General features: G+C 38.0%; 2 long non-coding RNA genes across 5 annotated transcripts in view; one reads left to right on the forward strand and one right to left on the reverse strand.

Annotated features, from left to right (window-relative positions):
* The window catches only part of LOC123756817 (uncharacterized), a 26,182-nt gene extending 19,584 nt beyond the window's left edge, over window positions 1-6,598 (forward strand). For all 3 annotated transcript variants that reach the window (XR_006772679.2, XR_011229726.1, XR_006772678.2), the window contains 2 exons: window positions 4,820-4,878; window positions 6,084-6,598. This is a non-coding gene — a long non-coding RNA (uncharacterized lncRNA). The remainder of the gene's footprint in view (window positions 1-4,819; window positions 4,879-6,083) is intronic.
* LOC123756818 (uncharacterized) lies at window positions 6,595-19,549 on the reverse strand. Of its 2 annotated transcripts, none has more exons than XR_006772681.2 (5): window positions 19,416-19,549; window positions 10,931-11,191; window positions 10,533-10,699; window positions 9,483-9,579; window positions 6,595-7,022 (listed from the first exon to the last, which is right to left on the reverse strand). It is a non-coding gene; the product is annotated as an uncharacterized lncRNA (long non-coding RNA). The 2 variants fall into 2 exon arrangements; XR_006772680.2 differs by having other exon boundaries at window positions 10,931-11,195; window positions 19,416-19,481.
* Between the last annotated feature and the right edge of the window lie 811 nt (window positions 19,550-20,360).

The raw sequence follows: 20,360 nt of genomic DNA on the forward strand, positions 1-20,360 counted from the left end.
TGGCATTAAATATGCCAAAGCTATAAGATAGAAGGAAAAAATGGTGATATTATCAGCATGTAGAAATTAGTAATAAGAATCAACAAAATTGATATAGAAGAATTCTTGAAACCTGGAACTTCAAGGAAAGAGGTCATAGGTTTAAGGTACAGTATCTAGACAAAGCTGCCAAAAATACTTTAGATAGTTAAATTTTGCAATCAGAGTGGTAGACCATTGGAACACGTTCAGTGAGAAGGTGGTGGAGACCAAAACCGGCAGTGGTTCCAAAGCGTTATACAACAGTGTGTACTGGAAAGATGGGACACCATGAGCATACCTCTCATTCTGTAACTACTTAGGTAATTATGGTAGTCAGGTGACGACGTGCCCTCACTCACCATAATGCTGGTAATATAATGCTCGTATTGCTAACTGTGGCCACAGTGCTGCTATTATTATCAGACTCCTCTTAATTAAACCCTGAATATGAATAATTTTGCACAGGTATATTTTCTGAATAAGATAAGATGTTTATTACGGTAAAGGTACATTGAAAATGAGTTGCAAACATTTATAGATAGAGCTAGTACATACAAAGCCTGGAGCCACTAATATGCACAGCGTTTGGGCAAATGGAACATTCATTATTGCTTCAAGATGCATAAATGCACCAAACAATGACAGAATGCTATGGGTGTCTGTGTTGTGCTGTGAACATCATAAATAGAACTGTGTTCACTGATATCTAAATATTGTACATAGTCTTTATCATATTATACAAAGATAAGCATCACTGGGAAAGTAAAGGAAAAATGCTGGAGGAAGAAAATAAAGTAGTAAAGATACTTCTTGCAGTTAAATCAAATCCAGATGTCATTGAATACAATAAATTAGCAAAGAAATTCAACAAGGAAAAGAGCTTTCACCTGAAATGATGGAGGAGGTTTTCAGGATATATGAAAGTGCAAGGATAATATGCAGGTAATCCATGCACAAGTGGTCAGAGAAAGTAAGAATAGAAACAGTTAAGACTGAGCAACAACAAGAATCTGAGAGACCTCGACCAACATCTTGAAGCAAAGAACCAACACAAAGTGTACCACGGATAAACCAACGCAATTCAACAAAGCACAAACCAGGAATCTGCCAATAATATGCAGGTGGTGCATGCAAATATGGGTTATCAGAAGAACTAATGGAACATGGTAATTTAAACAGCTGAAAAAAATGAAAAAATATCCTAAATAGAGGTACAGTATATGTCACTTTGAAAATTGTACATTTTTCCCACCCAAAACTAAAAATTCACTAAACAAGAAAGAATGTTTTAACAGATTGCCCATCATTTGATATCAAAGGAACCAAGCCAATAAAAGCAATAGGAGGAAGTTATGAATACAACACCACCCATAAATACCAAGGGGATTTGTTAGTCAGAGAATGGCAAGAAATGTCCAAAGTCTACCACCAACTTGGTCAAGTGCTAGACAGGACACAGTGTGGCACCTCCTACCAGAACCACAGATATGAACACCAAGTAAAATAACCAGCACTTCCACAGATATGATAACGTCTTTCTTATTTGCCAACATACTAGGCGTCAAAACATGTAAAACAGAGATAGTCCACTTTCTAATTGGTTTCCTAAATAAGGCAAATACAATGTTTGAAGTTTTGATTGAAACTCACACGAAGGACTACGTATTATGAGAATGAGATACAGATACGAGAAATCTGTTTTTTTCAGACATGATAGAAAACATGGGCTACAGGGTGACCTGAATTTACCTGAGGGTCATTAATACTAGTTGCCTCGATGAGGACAGGAAGCCGGAAGCTTGTCAAAGGTCCCCTCATTTGCCCTGACGATCTTTTCCAGGTGAATGTTAAAACCCAGCAGAGTTTTTGGCATTTACAGCTTTGGCAGTTAGATGGGGTGTACAACTCTATGGGGTGAAAAAGCATCTCCTGTTTTCTGTTCTACATTGTGGTTTGATCAGCTTGAACCCATTGCTTCTCGTTCGTGTTACATCTGACTGATCTTTTGAAGAAATTAACCAGATCGACATCCTCCAAATTGTTCAGTATTTGTTCAGTACCACCATAAATTATATGGTGGAAGTGCTGATAATCAAAATAGAAGTTATAAATGTGGTGATTGTTCTTGTATATAAATCGCCAGATGCAAATGCTCAGCAGTTTAAAGATCAACTTGCAAAAATAGAATGCTGCTTAGAAAACCTCACAAACCCTGTTCCGAACATCATGTTGCTTTGCGACTTTAACTTAGCAAAAATTGAAAAATTTCACAAATACATTTATACCAAAGAATCCCAGGAAGCAGTTTTAGTGAACAGTCACACACAGATGACCTCTTGTAGATGTGTGACAGAGTTGTCTTAAATCGGCAAATAGTAGAACTTGCTAGGAAAGAAAAGACCTTAGATTTTATTTATACAAATAATGAACTTAATAGGGACATAATGATTACAAGTACATGTTGCTTAGATCGCAACCTAATTGAAGTTGAGACATGCATGGGCTATAGATCTGTTCAGGTACTGTAGTTTGAAATTGAGTAGGAGGAGAATTTGGCAAAATCAATTTCAGTAACAGATGAAGTGGGAAGAAATAAACCAAGCCATCACAATTTTTTGGGGGGAAAGACAGGTAAATAATGCAAAGTTAAACAATGGCTGTGGTTTAAGAGGTATTATTTAGGCACGGTAGCACTAGAAATATGTGCTAAGGAGCACCACTAAGGAGAAAGAGAAAAAAAAGCCAAATGGAACAAGAATGGCAGGCGAAGAAAACAAATTGCAAAGCATCTTAAATGCTCTACTGTATCCCAAGATAGACAAAAAAGGCTATGTAGATAAATAGAAACAATTGAGCTAAAGTTGCAGGAATCATAAAATCCATGAGAGGCCAAGAGAGTAAAAGGTCATAAGCAACATAGAGAGGAATCCAAAATACTAGTTTTTCTATGCATAATCTAGAAAAAACTACATCCTGCATCACCCTTGTGCAAAGTGATGGAACCTTGACAAATGACGGCAAAGAAATGAGTGAAATACCGAGGTTATAGTCTGAATCTGTATTCAGTGAACACAGTGGAGGTCAATGATTCAAACAAAATGTTTATGAATGTGACACCACCATCAAACAAACTTCCGATGGTACCCAAACCCCAACTTGACTTTGAAGTAGGTATAGACAGCATGCCCATGCACTCTGCATTAGGCTGAGATTCCCAGAATTGTAAATTCATGAAGTGCAAAAAAAATCACTATCACAGTCCCTAAGCATGTTTTGAAGAGGGAGCCTTAGATACTGATGTTATTCCTGACATACTTAAAATAGCGGAGCTTGCGCCACTTCAGAAAGGAGGTAAGAAAGTTGATGGAAAGAAATTATAGACCAATAGCCTTATCATCATAAAAATCTTTAAAAAGAGTGCTAAGTACTGTAGGAAGATCACAAAACAAATTGAATGACAGTGTCTTCATAACTTTGGGCAACATGGGTTGAAAACAGGGTGCTCGTGCCTTTCACAGTGGGTAGAGCACTGTGACATGGCCTTAGATGCCATGGAAGACAAAACACTGATGTAATATTCACAGTTTGCAAAAGCTTTCAAGAAATGTGACCATAGTGGTGTAACGTACGATTACGTGTTCGTATTTGGGTACAAACTAAAAGAATTTAGTGGTGGTTTATATTTAATGTAGTGTTTGTCAGTCAGTCAGTCGTTGGCAATGAGTGATGTGGCGTAGTAGGGGAGTGTATGCTGTTGAATGTCAAAGGGGTGTCATGATAGCCGAGAAGAGGGCTGGAGCAGGGCAGAGGGCTTGTGTGAGGCCGGGGATAGAGAGCTCGGATGCTGCGTGAGAGCACCAATGGTGCTTGGAATGGAGGTGGGGTTGGAGAGCTGGAATGCAGGGTGAGAGCATGGAAGCTCAATGCAGGTGGAATCTGGCTGTGTGCTCTGTGATGAGGCTGTAGCATGTTAAGAGATGAGGAAGTAGACTTGACGAGTGTTAGATTGTTGCCGGTGAATGCTACTTGGTATTTAGGATCTGCGGTATCTCTTAAATGTCTATACTGAACCACTGTTGGAATTGGACTGATGATGATTTGCTGAAGAGGGCTTATATTACAAGTTTGTCCTAACCTTGCATAACTGAGCAACATCTAGCAGGTTGGAAAGAGGTATTAATTGTAATTAGTTGTACACTTGGGAAGAGATATTAATTGTAATTAGTTTATCTAGGATTAATGTAGAAGTTCCTGGAAAGTAGAGTTCCTTAGGGATAAGTGGAATTAATTGGCACATCTAATTGAAGCTAATGAGAATATGGAGCAAGTATATTAGTACTGAATATAGTTGGTACAGTGTTATTGCACAAAATGTGTGCAAAAGGAGTTTCTGTATTGGGAAAAAAAGTTAGCCATAAAAATATCTTCGTGGAGACTTGCCTGGGGGTGACTTGTCCACAAGTACTCATGAATCGTGATGCCATCATGACATTACCTTGCTTCATGCCCAAAGTGAGCCACATAAAATATAATGTATTTTCTATGATAAGGGAACATATTTTAACAATATTAGAAGGGAAATGTAGCTTTTGAATTTTTTTTTCATATGCATCTGGGCATTGCAAGGTATAAAATGGGTGTCAGTGCAGCAGTTAAAATAGTGAAAGATCATGATGTTCTTTGATAAAGATACCTGTATTGATATTAGTGGAATATTATGGGGGAAAAAAGAAAGGTAAAAATGTCATATACTGTGTTGGAAAAGTTAATGTACAGTATTGTAATTTAATATTTACAGATTGGCAGTACGGCAACCCCTGAGGACATAATGGATGGAGGAGGGAAATCAGAGTTAAAGTTGAGTGTCTAATACCTTTTCATTGCTTATATGACACATGTTCTATTTCAATTAAACTTAGTTGATGGTGGTGGTAATTCTATCCTGTACCATGCTGCCCATGGCATGCAAAGGCGAATTTCTTGGTGATATGTGCTCTCGCTGTTAGCTGAAAGCTTGCAGCTTGGAAGATGCATCAGATGGGAAAATGGTTCATTTAGTATACAAAAAAGGCAGGTATGTTAGCTCAGCTCAACACAGCTAGGCAGAGGAGTTGATGTCTAATACAGTATAAATATTATTGACCATATGTGGAATATCTGGCACAATATTCCCAACATTGTGAGTAAATTAATTGCCGATATGAATTTTGTTTTTCAAGGCTCTTTTGTTGTGGTCATGAGTGGCAGGTGTTAGTTGTAATTCCCATGCTGTGCTTTTAGATTGTAGCTGGGAATCTTATAATACAATATAAATCCTTAGCTTAAAGTCTTGTCTGTATATCTGGTGTTCCATGACATCAGGGTCACATGGTATTCATTAGATGTAATCTATTGCCATTGAGAGTATAGGCAAATGTTGTACACTGGGTGATTCATGGATGCTTGGGTTAATGTAAATAATTTCATTAAGATGCAAACAGTACTTTACCTAGATGTTTGTAGTCTAGCATAATTGCATCAGCAAGTTTTATGAACTTGTAATAAAGACAAATTGGTTGTGTTGAAACACCATGGACAAATTAGAGAATAACCAAGTGCTTTTTGTAAACATTTGATAGATGTTGAGAAAGCATGTGACTATCTGTAGATATAATAGATTGATTCCAGAATATTCATTGTGTAGTCTAATCAAGTTCTCTCAGCATAAGAATGCTTTCAGTATTCATCAATGAATGAAGCCCCATTTATATACAGTACTCCTGGTTTGGGCTTAATCAGCATTTTCAATATTTTTGGCAATCAAGTGGTCTTAAATCAAGTTATATTATGGGAAAGTACTTTTGCTATGACCATTTGAAAGTCTACCTCCACAGGTTTCAAACTACTTATACTCTTATCTTATCAGACATGAACTTGTATGGTGTTGCAAATCTTCACTTTTAGCAAATTTGTAGTTACAGTAATAATAATTTATCTAAAGCACTTGACATCAGCTCTTCAAAATGTGTAAATAAATATTGATGTAATTAACTAGAATAATAATGCTTTAAATTTATTTTCAGATTGCATTAGATGCCTTCAAGTCAGCATTTATGTAAGGTATTGAAAGTATTTACATTTCATTAGTTATCAGGTAGCTGTAAGTCTATCCTCAAAGTGAAGTCAGCAAGGTGATTGGAAAGGCATTTAAATGTAATATTAGGTACAGTTTAGCTTGGCAAAGTAATTTATAATACTAGGTATAGAAATCAGTAGGACTTCAATAAATCATGGCAATGAGGAAGACACTTCTGGTAATTCCAATACCAGCCTTAGCCACAAGAAAAGCTTAGTAGCTTTGAACTTTCTGAACTTGCATAGTTTAAAGTTGGTTGCCTTATGACAGGGCACCACACTCAGAGGCTCAGCCAAGCCCAAGTAGGGTGCCCTGTCATAAGGCAATCAACTTCAAACTATGGCTTCTCAAAGAGGCTATGCAAATTCAGAATGTTCAAAGCTGCTAAGCTATTCATGTCAAAGGCTGGTATCAGAATCACTATGGTGTACAAGAGATTGTGAAATAAAAAGGATATACATTTGTGTACTTTTATTAAATCCAAAACAAAGTATCTTTTTAAGATTGGCTCCACATCATCTACCCCATATTGTTATTCCATCCTCTGCAAGGAGAGGCCTGTATGTATTACAAGCACATTTGTTTTAATATAGCTGAATTGGCAAATTGTTTTTCTTGGTAGCTGGCATTATGACCATGTTAGTGTAATAAATTGTGATTAACAAAGATGCAACTGTACAATGTAGCACTGACTTACCTTAGTGTAATAAGGCAAGTCAGTACTAAATTGTACAGTTGCACCTTTGTTAATCAGTGCAATCATACAATTTATTACACTAACATGGTCATAATGACAGCTACCATGCAAAACAATTCAGCTATATTAAAACAAATGTGCTTTTAATACATACAGGCTTCTCCTTGCAGATGTCCTGGGCCTCCACACCTGTCAAATGAGAAAATTACAATTAGTAATTTTAACAATTTTAATTTATGCACATGTTGTATAAACTTAAACTACCCATATCAAAGACATTACATAATTTTATTTCCTGACTGGGATGCAAGATACATTTAACAATACTGAAGCAAAATGTTATTTTAAATACATTTCTTAAAATGATTCACCTAAAACCCAACTAGGTGGGATTATTCATCAGTAACCAAGTCCTCCATAAATCAAGATATGCATTTCCAATAAAAAACTTTAGATTACTTTCATTCTTAAACAATTTACTATATGGGAATATTCTTACCAAAAGAAAATTGTGGCCCATAATGCCTCCATTAATGTTAAGGTAACAATATTGTTTGACAATTGACATGATTTCAGGCCTTGGCAACCCCACAGCTCATTCAAAGCATACAAACCAATTTCACTTTGAGTCAAAGACAAGAACAACCATTATATGCATGTATTCAGAAATGAAGTATTTGAGGCAAACAAACTTAAGGCATCCAATAATATCAGCTACAAACAGAAAATCTGAAATGCTAGGGCCACAGGCATGACCATTTCAAGACAAATTTCTTTTGGAACATTACAAGTGTCCCATTAGCTCCAATTGCCTTTTGACCAACAAATAATTACACATTTCCAATGTGGAAATGTTGCCTTTTTTTTTTTAGACAGGCCAGGAAAATATGATCTAATGTTGATCTTTCATATGTACAATGTCTCATTCATTCACTATCTCTGACCTCTAGTAAAACCAAGACTCAATATAAACCTCATGCTAACTTCTATAAATTAACCACCTAATACCACAAGTTTCAGCAATTTTCCTAAACCTTTTGACAAGCTACCACTTTGTTAGAATGGGCAATTATTTTTTTTTTTACTTTAAATTCCCAGCATAAGGATGCCAAAAATTACTAAACATGGCTTGCAAGAACCCAATATTACATTTTCTCCCCGACTACAATTAAAATGTACATCTACTTTGCAAAGGACATTACAATTAATGTTTATGCACCAAGTCTACACCACAAATGTTTGGAAGACTGGCAAACTATTTGAAATTTCCAAAACAGTATGTGCAGCATCATCCATCACTAATGCCAAAACTTACCTCTCAGTACATCAAGAAGGACCAAGTCACTACCAATCATAGTTGCACAAGTGGGAGCTACAGTTTAAGACAGGCAACCAAACCTTAGGAATACTTTAAGGTTCTTATACAACCAAATTAAGACTTATGGACACTACAGAAATCTTGTCCGTTTTGGAGGATATTCAACACCAGCCAATAATTCTTATGCAAGTCCACTCTTGGTAAAAACTAAAGTCTAGACCCACAGTGCAACATTACAAACCAAACACCTATACCAACTTAAACTTTACACTCAACTTGTAAGGTCAAGGACATTGACAAGGATCAATGGTTTAAAAAACATCACAATGCAGAATAAAACTAGAGATGCTTTTCACCAACAGGAGTATAATGCCATGGAACAGTCTACCTACTATAGCCATAAATGCCAAGCAAATGCTGCCATTTAAGAAACCTTTATAATTAAAACAAAGGGGGGCCCTGTGTGACAGCTAGCTTCCTATTCTCAATGGCCACTAGAAACATGGATACAGGGATATAGATATGGATGACAAGTTCAGTCAAGATCTAACTACATCAGCAACCTTTTGATATAACATTTCACTAGAGCATTTTTGCCATTGCATTAGTCAAGAACATTATGGTGTCTAATCAATGTTTCCTTTGGGACTGGCCTGTGCATAAACAGTTCAAACTCTGTAGTACCCGTTTACTGCTAGGCAAACAAAATTCATTCATGAAAAGCAATGTATCCAACTTTATCATCTTTACAATTTCAAACCCAGCATTCATGAATATTTGGAATTATGCAACTGCCAAGTACAAGTGATTTTACTACATTTCCAGATTATTCACACTTTCAAACTAATGCCAAAATTATTCTTAAATAAGGGGTCATTAATGGTGCATTCAAAATTTGTATTCTGCAGTAATTGATATGTTTAATGTAACTACACATTAGTAAAATATTTCATTGAAAGAAATCAAGATAAAGTTTAAGCCATTTATTAAACCTTGATAAATACTTTGACATTTGTATTCACTTAATACAAATGGCCGGTAGGGAGCCGGTCGGCCGAGCGGACAGCACGCTGGACTTGTGATCCTGTGGTCCTGGGTTCGATCCCAGGCGCCGGCGAGAAACACTGGGCAGAGTTTCTTTCACCCTATGCCCCTGTTACCTAGCAGTAAAATAGGTACCTGGGTGTTAGTCAGCTGTCACGGGCTGCTTCCTGGGGGTGGAGGCCTGGTCGAGGACCGGGCCGCGGGGACACTAAAAATCCCCGAAATCATCTCAAGATAACCAGTAAACAAATTTTACTTGTGGGGGACAAACATTAACATGTACTAACCCAGGGATAACATTTACTAGAAATGCAATTTCTGCATCTCTGATCTTGGGTATGGATAGTCTTGCACTTCCCCTGCCGATACGTCATCCACTATAATCTGCAAAATGAAACTAGATTTACACACTGCCTGTATTATACTGCCATCCAGACTTATTCAGGAAACTAAAGCATACCCTTGCCCTTATCAAGGAACATTATATCCATTACATATACAAAAGCAATCTTTTTTTTTTTTTAATATTTTACATTTTAATGCAACCATTATCTGAATTTTAGTCAATCCTGCGTAGGAAAAGTCTTTGTATTATACACAGGAATTTTATAGACCAAGATGCTTTAAATTACACAGTCTTCCCCCTTACTAAACAGGAATATTCACATTTTTCTACCAACATCAAACTTCTGTATGCTAAAGGCTCTGCTTTAACATCTGTCTACAGCACTTATAAATAACCCTTATTCAATTTTTACACGACCAAAATAATGTTAATGAAACAGTATTCAAAATACTTAAATAATTACATGACAAATATTTGGTTATCTACATGTCTGCCAAGGGCATGATTCATATATACCACTAGTGCCCAATTAATAAAGTGAAATTTATTAACACCTAGGTTTTATCATATGAAATATTATAACTGTGGGTGGTAAAGTTCTTAAGTTAATGTATAATTTTGGTACTAAGTGCCCAAGCAATTGCCAATTTTTAATTTTAACCGACTGGTGGACAAAGCGAGTGCACGCACATTTACCACAAATTTTAATTGCAGTCACGTTCTTTAATTACTGGCCACCATTCTTATAAATTTAATGTTTATGCAACCAACTGTAATGACTAGTGCAAATAAGCTTAGAGAGGATCTTTAATGTCCTTCAGAAGTTGTGGCCATGCCTAAAGCACTTAATTTTTTACCAAAGGGACATTCTTATTAGTATGCCAATAAATAGTGCTAGGGGGGGGGGGTTTATTAGGAGGGGGATTCTAATATTAAAACTATGAACTACTTTAAGTGTGAAGGGAGCTCACATTTACTGTACCTATCTTACATTTGTTTGTCATTTCTCCATGGGAAGCTGGTCCTTGCCCACTCCAATCTGATGTACGCCAGTTTGTGCCAGCTGCTAGATGTGGGTTGAAAGTGCCATGACCTGCTGTACTTCAGCAAACCCACTTCACTGCAGGGTACATCAGCTCAGGGCCTCACTTCCATGAACTGCAATGTTGAGAGGGTGTTTAAGACTAGCCACTATATCCTGGGCTGGGGAGCAAAGGCAGCAGAGCCAGGATTTACCACCTGCAAATACAATTTAATAAACCCTATTAAAATAAATATTTCAAAGATTATTTTCACCGAAGGATTTTAGGACTAACTACACAAAAATCACCATGAAAACTTAAGTAAATGGTTTTAGTGCAGTGGAATCTGAGCATAGTGCTACCATACCTGTCATTAGTGCCAGTGTTACTAAGCAAGATTGTCACGTTAGCATCATCTCTCCCACCCAAGCGCAGCTGCATGGCACCACATGAGGAACCAATATCTCTTGTGTTCATGCAATTTTACTTTATGTGTACTTGGCACCTGTACCCTGTGTACAGGGGCTTCAGTTCCTGGTCCACAGTGCACAAAGATTCCTCGCCGTGGTGTCACCGTTTCATCTCGGGACACCAGGTGTACTTTTATGGAGTGACTTTCCTCCATTTCCTGCCTTTGACAATAAAGATGTCATTAGCCCTTTTCCCTGATACTGGTGAGGACATGTGAAATTTACAATTTTACAGCATTATGATGAGCTGCTCATGGCATATATTGTAAGTCAAACGAACATTCATGCAGTGCATCTTTAAAAAAAAAAAAAAAAAAAAATTACGATTACATCATTGGAAAAACCACTACCGAGATGTATGCATTTTTGCCACCGTTGTTGAAACAAACGGTATCTGATTATTGGAGCAAACACTAGAATGTTCCAACACCTTTGTTTGGGAAATATATGTATACAGGTTTCAGATACCCCTCAGGTGTCTTCATTTTGCAAATAGTGAAGACTAGACAGGATGATATACTTTGCAGAGTTAGGCACATTACAAATGGATTGGAAAGTACTGAGATTTCTATGTACCAGCACAGAAGCTAGTGATTAACAAATCCCTTGTGCTTTTCAAAGGACATGTTGGGTTCAAGCAGTATATTCCCTCCAAATGCAACAGATTTGGATTGAAATTTTATGTTGTGACAAACAGGATACATGTTACAAGATTCTGTATGTAGACATTCTTGGTAAAGACCAACATGGTTTCTCAGGTAGTGCAAAGTCACCAATGGAACTACAAACTAGGGCCACATTTTATACATGGTTAACTACTATACCCCTTGCTAACCATGTTCTTTATTGAAAATAGAACTTGTGTAGCATAGTAAGGCCAAGAAGGGAAATGCCACCAGTATGACAATTTGGCAACTGCCACCTAAGAAAAGTGATCAAATACAGTACTCTATTAGGTGGAAAGAAGACAAGTGAACTTTGACAACCGTTATGATAACTGAACTGAGCAATAAAACCAGTACAGTATATTAACCACATTGTGTTTACTATAATATCAACATGTGTGGTTCATAACAGTGCCCACAATCGTGTCACTTAAGTGTATGGAAAACATTTGAAGTTAACTAAACAAGTTTACATCTTTGACATAAGTATGCTAAACAGCTTAAATATGACTACAAAAACCAAGACATAAACCAACTTTCAGTTTTATGGTTTTGACAACTACTAACAGGTTGGCAAAGATATTCTTGCCATACAAAGATCCATTATGAGCCCATTATTGCACTATGCTGCTACACCCAGGTTCACTTATACAGGAGCCCTTTCAAGCACAGACATTTGCCACCAGCTGGGAAGTGTGCAGTAGGCCAATGCAATTTCATAGTTTGTAGAACAAAAAAATACCATAAATGTAAACTGGTGTGAAATGTGGTGCCATTGTGTGCTGTCAACCCTTCAACGACTACCACTGTCCAATATTTCTAAATGTGCAAAAAAGTAAAAAACTGGTAATCAACTCAAGTTGATGTGTGTAAATATAAGCGAATACATATGGTGTAAATGAAAACATTTGCGTGCGCATTTGTAACTTATTCACATGTATACTATGACCCAGTTTTATTATAATTTATATTAAATTAACATTCAATATGGTTTAATTTTTTTATAAAATACCCATACATACTAAATTCTGCCAAAAAAATATTTAGTGTGTGGTAAATGGCTGCTTTAAGACCACATGGAACACCTTGCATGCTTGCTCATGCAGGGTGTGACATCACTTTGTTCATTTACATCATTGGTACAATTATTTCTCATTATCAGGGAACAAATTAAAATGTTAATAAAGATTTTTTATGCACCTGTGGGTGACAAAGGCCAAATAGCCAGGAGTGGCTTAAGGATTAATTCAAGCCAAACTAAAAGATTTGTTTTCAAGTTGCCAGCAGAAGATGACTAACAAATTATAGGTGCTGTGGTACAGTAAAAATGTAGACATGATAATCAAATCTGCCCACAGTAAGAATGCAACATTTAAAGGATTTGGGAATAATTTGAAGAAATTAAAAATTATTAAATGCCTCAAAACTATGCATGCTAGTGGCTTTACAAGAATGTAAAATAAACTTCATAGAAATGAAGTCTTAACCCCAATGTACATTTTATATAATATGAAATGTATTAATACTGCCAGAAAATTTTATTGGACAGATTAAGAGATTTTTCAATTCCAGGGATCCCACCACTATGCTCTTTATATTCAAGCACTATTCCTGTTCCTCTAATACATTCCATTTGTTAACTACTCTGACACTGAAAAAATTCTAATATCTCTGTGGCTCATTTGGGTACTAAGTTCCCCTTGTTCGTGTTCCACCCGTGTTAAAGAGCTGTCTTTGTAACTATCAAAATGCATATATCTTTGCTTTCACTTCAGTTATATTTATGACAAGGGATTTAAAATTTGCCTATATTTCTGCTTCTCTGATGACATTAAAAACTTTCGTTTATTACAGTATCTACATAAAATTAACATTTATCTTCATTAGGTGTAGTTCATCAATAGGGAGAGCGTAAAAAAAAAAAAAAAAAAAAAAAAAAAAAAATAATTTTTTAAATATAAATATCTTTCCTCTCAATAATATGCCCGAAACGCTATGCGTACCAGTGGCTTTAGGTATTGTATGTACTAGCTCTATCTATAAATCCAATATTATGTTTGTAAATCTACTATTTATGTACTTTCCTGAATAAAATGAACTTTACTAATATCTAATCTGTGACTAAAACGTAAGAACGACTTTATCTATGCCTTTTTGATAACATATACAATAAGCTTTATTAGTGAATCTATTAATTAAACAATATATCAGACTAAGGTTCGGTGTTCCATGTGCGAAGAGACGTGGGAGATTTTACATCAGTACAGTAAATGTTTTAAGTAGCGAACGCATACTAACGAATAACGATTAGTATAGACCAACACTATTGTTCTATGAAGTCTAACTTCCAGACATGTATTTTTCAATAAGTCTTTAATATTTTCTGGCTAGTTATGTTAGATATTATTAGAAATACGTATTCTACTTGTTAATATAAGAAACTAAATTTGCGATCATTTAAGGAGAGAAGTGCGACGACTGGATCACTGTACAGAAGGTTGATATGCCAACAAACACTTTCCAGACAATATATCTTGGATAAGTCGCTCCACAACATTGACACCTGGACCGTTTACTTCCTATGAGGCCACATATTTACTTATTTCATAAGTAAATATTATTTTATAGTAAATATATGTTCTCGTGTTCTGCATTAAGCACCAACATTATAGTGAATAAATATACCATATTTCTTCATTATTTAAGTAATGCTAGGAGGCTTTGAGTAGCTTTGGGTCATTAGGTGAACAGAATCTCCAATAGATGGGGCGAGAGTCGCGCTCTCTCTCGCCCGAGCGAGAGTCAAAACTTATTTTAGAATTGATATATCTTTGTCCTCCAACAAGATATACTTCCTTTGGTGCACTCACAATAACGAGCATATCTGTCTTTCTGAAGGCATATAATATTTTAGTCTTTATAAGACTATCTTTGTTAATTACACTATATTGGCAAGTGCGTAGGCTTCTGCATTCCATGACCGACAAGCTACTGAATGCCACTATAAAAACGTATGTATCTTCACTTGAGCTTTATATATGTCTATGTTAAAGTATTTAAAATGAAGCTTATATTTCTATCTTTCTTGAGACAAAACATATGTGTTTATTAATGAATTTACGTGAAATAAGCATTGTTCCGAGAGAGAGTTGCTCCGTCGATCAGTCTGTGCGGGGTCGGAGATCTGCGATTATTAAAGCACATTTATCTTCATTAGAACTTTATATATATCTATGGTAAAGTATTTAAAATGAAGCTTATATTTCTATCTTTCTCAACAAAAACATTTGCGTTTATTAACGAATTTACGTGAAATAAGCATTGTTCTGAGAGAGTTACTCTGTTGCTCGATCTGTGCGGGATCGGAGCTCGCCGATTAGAAAAATACACGTATCTTCGCTTTAAATACAAATATGCCCATGGTAAGGCATTTAAAATGAAGATTATGTTTCTATCTTTCTTGAGACGTATAAAAATCTTAAGTTTATTAACGATTCTGCGTTAAATAAGCATTGTTCCGAGATGAATATTGCAGATTTCCGGCTCTACGACCGATGAAAAATGCAACTTTTATACAACTACAAATATTTTAGTTTTACTTTAAATTTTGTCCTGAAAGTTTTCATATATAGATCCAGTTTCTGCCGTTCTTCTGACAAAAAGACCTTTGGTTTTAATAAGTTATTAAGATGTTTTCAACAATATTACTAGGGCATCCCTTTTGGAAACGCAACACATGGGTTGACCTGATTGATATATGGGTCAGATTCCATTAAGGTTCGGAACAAAGCTATTGAGCATGGCAGGATATGCAATGATATTGTGATGACCAGACCACACACTAGAAATTGAAGAGACGACGACGTTTCGGTCCGTCCTGGACCATTCTCAAGTCGATTGTGATGAGGACAGGTAGGGACAGGACTTAAATAGGCAAGAGAGAGCTGAGGAGGAAAGTCAGGTGTAGGGGATAGTAGTAATGAGAACTGCAGCAGGCCTATTGGCCCATACGAGGCAGCTCCTATTATAACCACCGAAGGAGATGGTAATAGGAATAAGAAGAGGATAGCAAGGGAGCGTAGAAGACAATGAACAGAAAAAGGGAGAAGAGAGAAAGAAAGGGAAAGAGAAAGAAAGAAATGGAAGGGGAAAGCTTATGTTAAGTCACGTTTGTTAGAAAGATTAGAGCATTTGAGTATATACTGTGAAAGGGAAGAGTCCACAGCAACAAAGCCAGGACTCAAGTTCATGTTGGGTACATTGTTAATAAGAGCCGATTCTACAAGACGGCGTCTGTGTAGAGTAGAGGCAGGAAAGATTATTTTGGAGGAAGACCAATCAATGGGATGATTAGAATCCCTCACATGGCAGAAGAGAGCATTGTTAGTGTCTGCAGACATAACACTTCTCTTGTGTTCTTTAAGTCTGTCATTCAGTGTACGGCCAGTTTCGCCAAAGTATTGGAGAGGACAAGATGAACAGGAAATAGAGTAGACACCAGCAGCATTAGAAGCAGGAGGAGCAGTGTGAACTAGATTGCTACGAAGTGTGTTAGTTTGTCGAAAGGCGAGTTTAATGTCAAGAGGACGAAAGGTATTGGTAAAAGTTTTGAGTTCAGATATAAAGGGAAGGCATAGTACAGTGCTACTAGTGTTGGAAGCAGGTTTAGGATGAAAGAAATTTCGTTTAGCTTGAGAGTGGGCACAGTTGATGAAATGCAAAGGATAACCAAGGCGAGAGAATGATTTGTAGATAAAGGCAATTTCAGAATCAAGAAACTGAGGGTCGCTGATGCGTAGAGCGCGGAGGAAGAGAGAGACGAGGACACTTTTCTTAACAGAAGGAGGATGGTAGGAAAAGAAGTGAATGTACATGCCACTATGCATGGGTTTACGGTAGACAGAGAAAGAGAACCCAGACACAGAGCTGTGAACATGAACATCAAGAAAAGGAAGGAGGGAATTAGATTCCCACTCAACTTTGAAATGGATAGAAGGAGCCAGATTGTTAAGAGAGGCGAGGAAAGGCTGGAAAAGATTAAGGTCATGAGGCCATAAAGCAAAAATGTCATCAACATAGCGAAGCCAGAGAGAGGGACGAGTATCAATAGAAGGAAGAAGAACAGTTTCGAAGTATTCCATGTAGAAATTAGCAAGAACAGGGGAGAGAGGGGAACCCATAGCGACACCGAAAGTTTGAGTGTAATATTTACCGTTGAAAGAGAAAGAGTTAGATTCAACACAGAGTCTAATGAGATCGAGGAAAACGTCAGTGGGAAGTGGGAGAGGAAGGAGACCCTCTGACGCCTTCTGTCTGAGGAAAGAGAGAACGTCATCGAGCGGAACATTAGTGAACAGAGAGTCGACATCAAGACTAAGCATTTTACAAGAGGGTTGCAGGCGCAGTCTTTCTATGAAGTCCTGAGAGTGACGAAGGTGGGCAGGGGAAAAAGTGCCAAGGTAAGGTGTCAGGGTTTTAGCGAGCCAGGAGGCAAGAGGATAGCTGATAGAGCCCCGTGAAGAAATGATAGGACGAAGAGGAACACCAGGTTTATGAGTCTTAGGAAGACCATAGAAATAAGGAAGAGAAGGGCAGATGACACGGAAACGTTTAATGAGATCAAAGTCAGGAGGGCAAAGACTAGAGAGCTGTCTTAGTTTGCGGTTAAAGGAAGTTTTGAGGCGATCCAAAGGGTTAGAAGTCAGAGGAGCATAAGTGTGAGAGTCAGAGAGCAAGACATCTGCTTTTCGGAGGTAGTCCTCACGGTCAAGGACAACCACCGAATTGCTTTTGTCTGAAGGAAGGATAAGAATAGAGTTGTTAGATTTCAGGGAGGCAAGGGCAAGCTGGAAGCGACGAGGAAGGTGGTTATTTTTAGAAAACAAGCTGTCAAGAACGGGGATAAGGGCCCCTCTAAAGGCAGACAGGTCCAAAAGAATACTAGAGTTAGAATTGACAAACCTGTCAAAGGAACTAATGAGATCAATGCCACAGCGTGGGCCAGGGGAAGTAGCAAAAGACAGACCAAGACCAAGAAGTTCTTGCTGGTGCTTAGAAAGAGAGTAGGACGAAAGGTTGGTAACACAGTCAGAGAGAGAGTATTTGGCCCAAGGACTGTTGGAGATCAGGCGTTGAAGTTTGTTGTGTAGTGTGGAGGAGTGGTGGGAAGAGGAGACGTGAGCAGTGTCAAATGCAATTGGAAAAATGATATTGCATAGATCACTGGGAAGAGAAGAGGACAGAAAGCGTTGCTGTTGACGAACAGCAAGAAAAGCCTCGTCAACTTGCAAGGAGGTGGCATGAATAAGTTCTTGAAGAAGAAGGCGGGCATGTTCAGGGAAAGGAGATCCCGAAGTGTTGAACTGGAGAAAGTGAGATAAAGAATGGGGGAGAACTTGCTCAGCAAGACAGTCTTTAAGAAACCTGAGCTGGTTCTTTCGACGCTTGGCGGCAAGAAGGGAAGATTCAAAGGCGCGAAAAGGCCGTTTGAAGGAAGGTAGAGCATCAAAGAAATTAAACAGAGTAAGACGCGTACGTGTGGTATCCATATGCAGGCGATGAGTCACAATAACGTGGCTGAAGTATGATGACCAGACCACACACTAGAAATTGAAGAGACGACGACGTTTCGGTCCGTCCTGGACCATTCTCAAGTCGATTGTGATGAGGACAGGTAGGGACAGGACAGGGCTTTCCTCCTCAGCTCTCTCTTGCCTATTTAAGTCCTGTCCCTACCTGTCCTCATCACAATCGACTTGAGAATGGTCCAGGACGGACCGAAACGTCGTCGTCTCTTCAATTTCTAGTGTGTGGTCTGGTCATCATACTTCAGCCACGTTATTGTGACTCATCGCCTGCAATGATATTGCAAAGCGGTGTACTAGGTACGCCGAGGGAGAATTATCACGGGCTCTAAGACACTAACATACCCTCTACACATAAGGGGGTCATAATTGGCCGCCCTCTAAGAGAACTCTACACTTCCAAAACTATACAAGTCTAGCAAAGATCAGCCGCGTCCTCTGGAATGAATGCGAGCAGGACTTATCAACTTTACCACTCACAGGTATATTAACCCCCTTGAAACCGTATACCCGCCAAAGCCGTACTATTAAAAAACGGCTAAAATCTAGTAGGACGAAATGAAGGCAATCAAGGGAGAGGTTAACAAGACACTGGCTTGTCCTCGTCGAGGCCACTAGTTCGAGTGGCCCGCAGGTCAATTCAGAATTCTGTTTCAAACTTCCCTACATGGCCTATGTAAGCAATTACAGTCTCCGTGGTGTAGCGGTAAGACACTCGCCTGGCGTTCCGCGAGCGCTATGTCATGGGTTCGTATCCTGGCCGGGGAGGATTTACTGGGCGCAATTCCTTAACTGTAGCCTCTGTTTAACGCAACAGTAAAATGTGTACTTGGATGAAAAAAAGATTCTTCGCGGCAGGGGATCGTATTCCAGGGACCATAGGATTAAGGACTTGCTCGAAACGCTACGCGTACTAGTGGCTGTACAAGAATGTAACAACTCTTTTATATATATCTTACAAAAAAAAAAAAAAAAAAAAAAAAAAAAAAAAAAATTCTTTACCACCACACAATTCCTAAAACAATATTAGATACCATCTAATAATTAAAAAAATAAAAGCAATTAACCCAAAATTATGCATTAGCACAAATGACTCAAACAATCATCTAAATACAAAATCAACGGCGTCTTACCCCCACTGGTTGACCACATAGCAACACGTCCTCCTCCAACACTGCGTTTAGAGCTACTAATTCGTTCCAGCAACAACCTCCTTGAAATCACCTATGTTGTCTAGAAACATATCAAGAATAGCAACAGACCATAACACCCATGGGAGACATCTCCCGTCACGCAGGGTGCAGTCGCACCTCCACAGATCTCCAGTATCATCTATTGATACTGGAAATGGCTCAAAAGGGCCACCACTTATGGGCTATTCATGCTCATGCCACCTTTTGGGTGGCTTAATCTTCTCTCTCTCTCTCATAACACCCTTATAGTGAGCATCGAATGACGTGGGTAAATTTGTAGTACTGCTGTCAAAACATAGATGGCGTAAGGACAATTGGTGGCTCCAATGGATTTGCCTAGTTGTGCTTGCGGGATTGAGCTTCGGGTTTTTGGTCCCGCCTTTCACTTGTCAATTAACTAGTGTAGCTCCTGAACCTGAGGGCCACTAATATTCTAATAGCCTCGACGAGGACAGGGCGCCAGCAATGAGATGAGTTTAATGTCGTGAGTTTTTCCAGCTGGATTTTAATATTTAATAGAGTTTTGGCATTTACGGCTGCGGCACGTTTCCTATCACCTAATATATCCATTCACCAAAGAGTAAATAAGTATCCAGGAGTTAGTCAGCTTGATATGGGGTTGCGTTTTATAGTGGGGGTTACAAGTTTGACCTTGAGGGGGGGGGGGAGGATCTGGAAATAAGTCTAATATGTATATATATTCACAGGCTGCCTGTCTCCAAAGGAAATTAATGATTATTACACTGTCTCCGCTTCTTTCTTTCATACTGAAATATTCATTGGTTTCTTCCTCTGCACTCTGGTCTTCTGTAGTAATTCCTGTTGTTTCTCCGCTGTTGTTGTTGTTAAAGATTCGCTACCTAGAACAGAGTTCCAAGTAGAAAG

The sequence above is a fragment of the Procambarus clarkii genome, chromosome 26 (genome assembly GCF_040958095.1).
Source record: "Procambarus clarkii isolate CNS0578487 chromosome 26, FALCON_Pclarkii_2.0, whole genome shotgun sequence".
Taxonomy (NCBI): Eukaryota; Metazoa; Arthropoda; class Malacostraca; order Decapoda; family Cambaridae; genus Procambarus; species Procambarus clarkii.